The 9,093-nt window shown below is 34.0% G+C and overlaps 1 pseudogene; it reads right to left on the reverse strand.

Annotated features, from left to right (window-relative positions):
* Positions 1-693: 693 nt before the first annotated feature.
* Positions 694-2,354, reverse strand: LOC125809511 (uncharacterized; annotated as a pseudogene).
* Between the last annotated feature and the right edge of the window lie 6,739 nt (positions 2,355-9,093).

Here is a 9,093-nt window from a genome sequence, read left to right on the forward strand (position 1 = left end):
ATAAAAGAGACCTGGTGAGGTCCGTACAGTGTATTAAATTTATTTAAATTTATGAATAGAGACAGGTTGCTTTAATTAAAACAAAAAAAAAATTAAAAGCAATTGTATGAGGTCTCTTTTATGAAAGAAATAAAAACAAATCTGTAAAGAGACCTCACGAGGCCGCTTTATCTCATAGCCTAAAAAATGAAATTGCCAAAAATAGACCTCGTGAAGTCTCTTTACTGCATTTCTAAAAAATAAACTGCAGAAAAGAGACCTCATGAGGTCTCTTTACTACATTTCTAAAAAATAAAATGCAGAAAAGAGACCTCTCTTTTATGAAATTTCTGGAAAATAAAATGCAAAAATGAGACCTCATGAGGTCTCTTTTCCTGGAAAAAACTGGCAGCTTGTAACTGTTTTTTGCAGCTGCTCATCACCTGTCATATTAATTCAATACCTTTCTTATTAGCTATATCAAGCTCAAAGAGCTTCCAACAATCAACTGATACAATACATTTACTAAATATTCTCTTATCAACTCAATATGCAACTTACTTTCAATGTAATTCGAAATTGAACGAAAAATCATAAAATCCATTAGTTATATAATAGGATTTCAATGTTATCATGCATTCACAAAACAAATAAATCCCATAAAAAAGTCATAAAGTAAAGAACTTAGATTATCTATTACAACTCTAACCTTCACTAATGCGGTAGTGTGTTTGCCACATGATCCTCATCTTCTTCATCACTACTAGACTCATCTGTCATAATTCTTTGTTGACCATACACAGGATATCGAGTAGGTTGATATTGAGAGGGTCGAGGAGGGAAAGTGACATCATTGGAACAAGGGGGAATCCCTCCTGAAGCAAGTAATGCATCGAATTGAGCCTTAAGACCCGCATACTCTAAGTCCCTCCGCCTTTCCCTAGCCCTCGAGTCTTCGACTTGGCTAGATAGCTCAGCTATCTTTTGCTCCATAGCCAAATATTTCTTCATCCATTCATCATCATATGAACTACTTAGGCCTTCAAACTCCAAATGATATTCACGAAAGGTATGTTACGGCATGCCATAGGCATACCCATATCTACTCGTCCCACCAATCAAGTCTAACTACACTCTCTCAGCATGTTCTTGAGTAAGTGGCATACTTCGATTTTCTTCTGGCTGAGTTTGTCGTAAATCCTCAAAAGCTTGAAGATATCGATTCTAAATTGAATGGTATTAATATTAGAATATAAATTTAGAAAATAAGTAACTATTATTTTAAATTAGAGGCTTACATAGGTCATTTTAGCTCGCGGCTCAACCCACACATCTGGATCTTCAGGATTTTTCTTCTTTCTTATGTGACTGTCTTAAATGCCTCAACTTGAGTTACCGGTCTTCCTAGTTCCTTTTCCTACATATAAAACTAATTAAGTTATAATCAAGAGTAGTTAAATATTAATACCTAAATTATATAAAAACTTAAAGAAAAATGATACATACCAATTTCCTCCTCACATTTCCTTGACTTTGAGCCCCATTTGTGTGTAGAGAACCATCCTTAGTAGATGATCTAGCCTTCTTACCGATCTCACTCATCTGCTTAAATCTTGGATCATTCTCCAAATGCGCAAGTAATTTTCCCAATCCTCCGATAGAATCCACCGAGGATTCTTATTATTTTTACGAGCTTTCATCAACAAACTAGCGAGAACACGTGCAACTTTCTTGTGAAAGTTTGCACAAATTTTGGTCTCATGTTCCGGACGCCAAGCACATTTTTTCTGCAATGAAACCATAATTTTTTTAATTAATAAGTATTATTGAAGACAAGTATTTATATAGTGTTAAAGACATAAATTTAAATATACCCTGAACTCCAAAAAAAATTGTGTCTTGAGATTGCTTGGCATCTTGCCCCAAGTCGGAAAAGCATCTCTATAGAGATCTTTGATTGCCTGAGAAATGATCCCCACAACATCATCTGGATTGAAACTGTAATACAAAATTTTAACGGTTACAAGTTAAAACAAAGACAATTAAATGAGTTAATCATAAACATAAGATATTTTGTAAAAAATAAAATCTTACGTATAGCCGTCAGGCTCAATGACAAGTCTATTATGCATATCCCTCACGCCAACTTGTGTAAGGACCTGACCACCTGACTGATTTGTGCTAGGAGTGTTAGGCTCAGAACCATTACCTTGAAGGCAAAGACTCGACATCCCAAGTTGTAAAGTAGATGATGATGAAGGTGGTGAGTCTGTAGGGTTGTGAGTAACTATGCGAGAGACACTAGACGTTGGTCGGTTAGCCTCTAGAGGCAAAACACTGTATTCATATGGGGTAGCATACCCTGATATGGGCATCATCACAGGTACCTTGGGGGGGGGGGGGTAACTGAGTATATTCCAATGGTGGATGCATATAGGTCGAAGGAGGATTAATATGTGGAGGCACGTGACTATATGGCTCGGTCTGCATAGAATAGCAATGTATCGGAGTGTCTCTTGGTGGGAGAGATGTTGTGGAGTCTGATCTTATATGTATCCCTGTTGGTCGTCTACTAACCATACCATCTTTCTTTTTTTTTCTTTTTGGGGGCATTATCAATATCTGTATTCTTATTACCAGTAACAAAAACATTCAAGTCAAATAAGGTTAGATATTTACGTAACAAGTAAAGTCTCAATTAAAATTAACTAAAGCTGAAACTAAATTAACTACTGGTGTATTTTGTTATGTTCATGAATGTTTGTTATGTCATTTCATCTATCAAATAAGAACAACTTCAAAGAAAAAATAAATAAATTTCAAGTTCTCAGGGAAACAAGTTACCTAATTCAAGATTGGTGTATGTAGATACATACAATGTACTGCTTGATGTCATTGACAACCCTCAACGATATGGTAACTGTTTTTTTTCTTGAATAGTTAAATTTACAAGATTTCTCATCTTTTTATATGATTGTGTAGAATTCAAATTACAGACAAGGGATGTTGCGGGACGGGGAAAATAGAAGTTGCAGAGTTATGCACATATACATGTTCCAGTGATTCTGATTATATTTTTTTGGGATGATTTTCATCTTACAGAGAAAGCAAACAGATTTTAGTTCATCATATTCTTGTCCAACATTTAAGTGGCTTTTTCCGATATATTCCACATGCAAAGTCCAACAATGTGTATTTTTTTTAAGTGTACTCAAAGAGAAGGAGAACATTAGTTCATTCTATGTACTATCCTCATTGTTCGGTTTGCAAATAATTATACAAGAATTATAATATATGGATCAATACATGTGTCATTTTTTATGTTTATTTCCTTTTTTATTGATTAAGCAAGTACTGCTGTGGTAATAACATAGTTGTATTCACGTTCTATCAGACATTGTATAAGTCAGTGATTACAATGACAGGACTTCAGATTTTGAACTTACCATTTGTTGAGTTAGTTGATTGGAATGCAAGGACAAAAAACTAATGCAAGGGCACATGCTTGTAATAACTTCCTAAGGAATCCTGTTCTTATCTCTGGCCAGCAACTCAATTCTTAGAGCAGTTCAAGACGCTGGTTAGAGATAGAATTCTTAGAGCATTTCAAGACGCTGGTTATAGATAGGTAATCAGAATACTCACTTGCAGATTTCATCCAGTCAATACTCTCTTGTAACGTTTCTAGAAAAAATTCTCTCTAACTCAAAGTATTAGTTTAATTCTCACCCATATATGCGATCAGTTCTGCCGTCTGTCAGAAATGGCTGAGTGCTAAAACTATAGAAGCACCTTTCAAGCCAACAAGTACTATTAACAACATCAAGAGAAGCAAATGTTGAAGATATAATTTAAGGACCGTAAAGTGTATCCTCTCTAACATTTTAATATATTAGATAGGTGGTCACATTAACAGAGAATCGAGAAACAATTTAAATATTGGGGATCCACTTCTATAAAGAATCAAGAAACAATTTAGTAATGCAATATAAAATAATTAAGAAGAAGAATAAGGTAATATATATATATATATAAACTCAACATACTAATTACTATTCCTCCTCATCCTCATCCTCATCCTCTTCTTTTGACCATTCTTCTTCATCTAACCACTCTTCCTCATTAATTGATGCAGTTGCCCCTTCATTTGTTATTTCTTCTATAGCAATGTCTTCTAATATGTGTTCAGGATGCTCTAAATCATTTTCTAATTCAACATCCACGGTGTGGTGAACACTTGATATATCATCATCCTGGTATGCAACATCCAACACGTTTTCAACTTCCACACAACCCATGGGTTTGGTTTAAATCACCACCCACCAATCCAATTTATCTGGACGCAAGGGATAAGGAGCATAGTACACTTGCTTAACACTTTGTGCAATAATGAAAGGATCATATGCTCCATACTCCCTTGTATGCTTTACTTCAATGATATTATATTGTTTGATTTCTCTCGTACTTTTTTTTGGGGTTGGATCAAACCACTTGCATCTAAACAATACATTTTTTTTATAGGACACCCAAAATACTCTATTTCCAAAACCTCCTTGAGCACCCCATAATAATCAACTCCATCTTGATTTCCATCACCACCTTTCACCCAAACTCCACTATTGTTAGTTTTTTTTTTTATATTTGGAGCATTCTTCAGTATTGAATTTAAAATCATTTACAAGATACTTGTCCATTGAATAAATCTTGATGGGTCCCCCAGAAAGGTCCATCAAAAATTGATCAAATTGACCATTTTTTGTGTCATAAATCTATAAATATTTGAAAAGTAGGAAATTAGTATCAATTAAATATAGATTTATTTAATAATGATAGTATTATGAAAATATTATAGGGCTTACGTAATCTTGAAACCACTTTGAAAAATTCTCACACACTTTTTCATTGCCATATAAATGCACAAAGTAGCTGTCAAAGAAGATGGATATTGAGTTAGTTGTTTTTCCTTGTAATTACATATTTTAGTGCAAAAATAACAACTTACTCAAGAAATGGTTTAACTTGTGGGAAATTTAACAAGACATGTGACGATGCAGACTTAAACTCCATGGCATTAAGATTCCTCCTTGTACGTTTTTTTGAACCTTTGCCTGGTTGATTGAAGATTGATAGTGGCTTAATAGTCTCACCACCATCGTCATGGCGATTGGGTCTGTTTCGCAAGCATGGCACACTAATTTTGAATTAATAAGAACCAAAATTAGTTATCTCCCTAGCAAGATGGAATTCAATCATTGGGCCTTCAAGTCTATGTTTTTGCTTCATGCCCCGTTTAGACTTGCCAATAGTCCTACATTCTATTATATTATCATTGATTTTAACAAAATATTGATATTAAAATATTAAGAGTCAAACACTTACCTCTCAAATGGATACATCCATCTATATTGAACCGGACCTCCGAGGCGTGCTTCATGCACCAGATGTGCAGGAGATGCTCCATTACATCGAAAAATCCAGGTGGTAGAATCTTCTCCAACTTATTTGTAATTATAGGAATATTTTGATCCATTTGAACTAGGTTGTCTTCCCTTAACGTATTAGAACACAAGTCCTTGAAGAACAAACTAATTTCAATCATAGGTTTCCAAATTCTATCGGGCAAGCCACTAAATGCAATGGGGGATAATGTTTCCATGAAGACATGAAAATAATGAATTTTCATACCATGTAATTTTCCGTGCTCCATATCGACACGTTTTCCCAAATTTGAAGCATGTCCATCAGGAATCTTAAGTTGCTCGACCCATTCACATATTTTACGCTTTTGATCCAATGTAAATGAATAAATAGCCTTAGGCTTGAAGAACTTGTTGTTCTGTTTCTCGTGCAACCATAACTCTTTTCGCCTACTTTGTTGAATAAATTATCAAAAGTAATTTTTTTCGATATGCATGACATCAAGATTATGTCGAAGAAGATTATCCTTCCAATATGGTAACTCCCAGAATATGCTTTGTTTTGTCCAATTATGTGCAACACCATACCCATCAAATTTGTACGGTTGTTCTTCTTTAACCTTTGGAAAGTGTTGAACCCTCTCCCAAACTTGTTCTCCAGTCCCGATTGGAGGTGGAAAACTTTGTTCAACAATATACTTTCTGAATGCATTTTTCATACTCCTAAACTCATGATCCATTAGCAAGAACTGTCGATGACAATCAAACCAACAATTTTTACGACCATGTTTCAAAGTGAATGATTTAGTATTTTCCATACAGTAAGGACAAGCTAACTTTCCCGCTGTCATCCACCCTGACAAGAATCCATACGTAGGAAAATCATTAATAGTCCACATTAAGGCAGCCCGCGAATTAAAACTTTGCTTAAGAGACACATCAAATGTTTCAACCCTTTGAACCCACAACTGTTTCAACTCATCAATAAAAGGTTGCAAGTATACATCATTCAAGACTTTTGGATTTGTGGGCCATGAATGACACAATTGAGAAATATATATGGACTGGTCATACACATCTAAGATGGAAAATTATATGGTGTTACAAATACAGGCCAACAAGAATATGGTGCAGCAGAAATAGAATGTGGCGTGAATCCATCTGAACATAAACCCAATCTAATGTTCCGTGGTTCGACTGCAAACTGTGGATATGCTCTATCAAAATGCTTCCAGGCCTCTCCATCAGAAGGATGCCACATAACACTAGGTGGTCTTCTATTTTCATGGTGCAATCTCATATGAGGAGCAGAGCTATTAGATGCATACAACCTCTTTAACCTTGGTATAAGAGGTAAGTAATGCATCGCCTTAATAGGAACTTTCTTCCCACTAGGAGTCTGCTTATAACGAGATTTTCCACAAAACTTACACGATTCTAGATCAATATCATCCTTATAGTAGAACATGCAACCATTTTCACAACAATGAATTCTCATCGATGACAATCCTAACTTTGATACCAACCTCTTTGCTTTCTAGAAATTATCAAGTATCTCTAGATTTGGGTCAACTAAATCATGCATAAGGTCAATCACAAAGTCCATTGCCCCTTGAGGAATAGTCCAATCTGATTTGATACTTAATAATCTAACAACAATAGACAATTGCGAGTGTGGACACCCCTCATATAAAGGCCGACTAGCAACTTCCAATTTTTCAAAGAAAATTTTACATTCAGCATTAGAAGCTTCTTCACCTTGATTACCAAATTCAAAATCAGAATGCACCACAAACACATCTTGAACCATGTCATGCATTCTATAATTTTCTGCATTAGAATTCACTGCGCTACTACTTTCACCAGGAACATAATGTTGAAATACATCAAAACTAGTATCAATTTCTCCATGACTAGTCCACACTGTGTATTCTTTTTTAAACCCATTTCGATAGAGATGAAGCTCAACAATATCTAGTTTTTTATAATTCAAACATTGACATTTATTACAAGGACACTTAATCACACGGTCTACAAATTCAGGTATTAGCCTCATTCGACCAAAATTAGTCATATTATACATCCAACTACGGTCCATCTACACAAATATCACAAAATTTGACTTTGTTAAACATTAAATTAAGTAGTAATTTACAATCCTAGAAATCAAATTATGTCATTCTACCTAAGCATTTACAATCCTAAAGTCATCCTACTTTGCATCACTAGAGAGTCATAACCTCTATATTTGAGTGTTACACAAATTAGTTGTTCACTTATTTCCAAACCAAAGGAAAAACGTCACTTTTTGTTTCTTTTCTTGAACTTATTTTCTTGTCTATCCAAATCTTTATCTTTAGGAATTTATAAAAAGAGAGACAAACAGAAAATTGAGTTGCAATGATACACAATATCAAATAGTCAATTTAGACTTAAAGCTCATCTGACTAATTTTAGCTCTAGTAAAATATGTCATAGAATACAGAAAATAAAACTAATGGGTGTCCAAGAAAATCATGTGCAACCCTAAAGCTTTTAGTTAAACAGTCAAAACAAAATAGGCAAGCCAACGTTTAGCCACTTTGATGAAAAAAGATAACAGTCATTCACGGTACAAAAGCAACACTACAGATCTGTTATCTTCATTCCTATGAAAATGGACATATAAGGTAATTCATATCTTACCATCACAAACAAAATCAACAATATAACAAAGATTTGAGTTTTAACAAACGTTATATACACAACATGATCCACTATGCCCTGCCAAACCAAAAAAAACAACAACTCTATTTTCTGTTTTGAATCACATCATATGAGTACAAATCAAGACATAATCGATGAAAAAATCTCTCGACCTCCAGAATAAATTTTATGTATATTCTCTACCATGAAAGTTATCAACCCATTCACAAAGTTTAATTTCCTCTTTCATTGTCAATTTTTCACTTTTTTATTTTCCTGGAATATTAGTTAATCCTTTAGTTGCTTGAGTCGACAAAATAGATAATTACACTATGATATTCCTTAAAATTCATCTTTTAATTCAAAATGGTCACTAATATTATTTTCCTATTCCAAAGAGAGGAATCATATACTAAAACAAAATACATTAACACAAGGAGGAAAAGAGGCAGAACCATACATGAAATTGATTTGGTCATGTTTAATACACAACAATAACATATGACATTTCTACTGCATCTTTTTCAAAAACTAAAAAAATCTTATTGACATATTTCTTATCTCATATTCAACTATTAATGCTAATTCCAAAGGTTTGATTAAATATCAACAAGCATTACATCTTAACTAGATACACATGCTCACAACTTTTCAAATTAAAAACTGAATAGCTCCAAAATTATATGTTCAAAATCGACAGATGGAGTTAACGAATCGACGACGGAAACTAGGGCTTCAAACTTAGTGAGTGAGTGGCCGTCCGGAGGCTCAACAAAGATGCAATGTCGTCTCTGAAGCTACACAATCGTCTGTGAAGAAAGGGAGATAGAGACAAGTTAGGGCTTTTTAGGTGATATAAAATCGTGGGAAAGAGACGTGCTAAGTTAAAAAAATAAATAATGCCTCTTATTTTAATTTTTTTCCTTTTTTAGTCAAATTTGGTCAATAATATTTTAAAATAAGAGACCTCATGAAGTCTCTTATTTTAAAATATTATTGACCAAATTTGACT

This window comes from Solanum verrucosum, unplaced genomic scaffold (assembly GCF_900185275.1).
Source record: "Solanum verrucosum unplaced genomic scaffold, falcon-dt-bn FXZP01000446.1, whole genome shotgun sequence".
Taxonomy (NCBI): domain Eukaryota; kingdom Viridiplantae; phylum Streptophyta; class Magnoliopsida; order Solanales; family Solanaceae; genus Solanum; species Solanum verrucosum.